Genomic DNA, 735 nt, shown 5'->3' on the forward strand with positions numbered 1-735 from the left:
CTGAGTGGCTTTATCTCATCTTCCTCCTGAAACGAGACCACAAGTTTTATGGGGAGACTGTAACCCTCCTTTCCTTTTGGGTAAGCTTTTCATATCAGAAAAAAGAGAGGAAGTTTTCTCAAGAGGACGCTGCAACCAGCAGGGAAGGGTGCTGAGGACACCCCACCTAATTTTACATACCTAAGTGAGATGTTTAACAGAAAAGCATGGTCATTGCAAGTCCCCTCAGCAGTCAGTGGTGCTCCTAGTTGTAACTTAGGCGCTCTGAATCACCTCTGAAGGAACCTCCGCCTCCTTTTGACTATACAGGGAGCTCTGGGAAATAAAATCACTAACTTAAGCACTCTGTGTAGATTCTCAAATTATGTCAGATGAACCTAAGCCTAGGCTTAGCCATAGGAATTAATTCAACATCATTGTGACCTGTCTGTAACCTGCTACCAATTTATCTAGCTCTTGTAGGAAAGGGATTAAAACTCTCTAGGTACACAGGTCTTTTGTCCTGGCAAAACTGCAGCACTGCAGAGACTGATCCCTTAAGAAAAAATTATTTCCTGACTGAAATAGCTTTACCTGGTACAGTTTTTCAAGGGTAGAAAGAGTAGCTGTAAAGATGCACACATGGGAGATCTATTCATAATCAAGATTTTAAACAAAGAACTTGGTAGTAAATTGCAACCGATGTAGTTAAAAGCAAAGCAAATAGCACAAGGGTTTGTGCCAGCAAAGAGCGGT

Source organism: Fulmarus glacialis, unplaced genomic scaffold (assembly GCF_000690835.1).
Source record: "Fulmarus glacialis isolate BGI_N327 unplaced genomic scaffold, ASM69083v1 scaffold7279, whole genome shotgun sequence".
NCBI lineage: Eukaryota > Metazoa > Chordata > Aves > Procellariiformes > Procellariidae > Fulmarus > Fulmarus glacialis.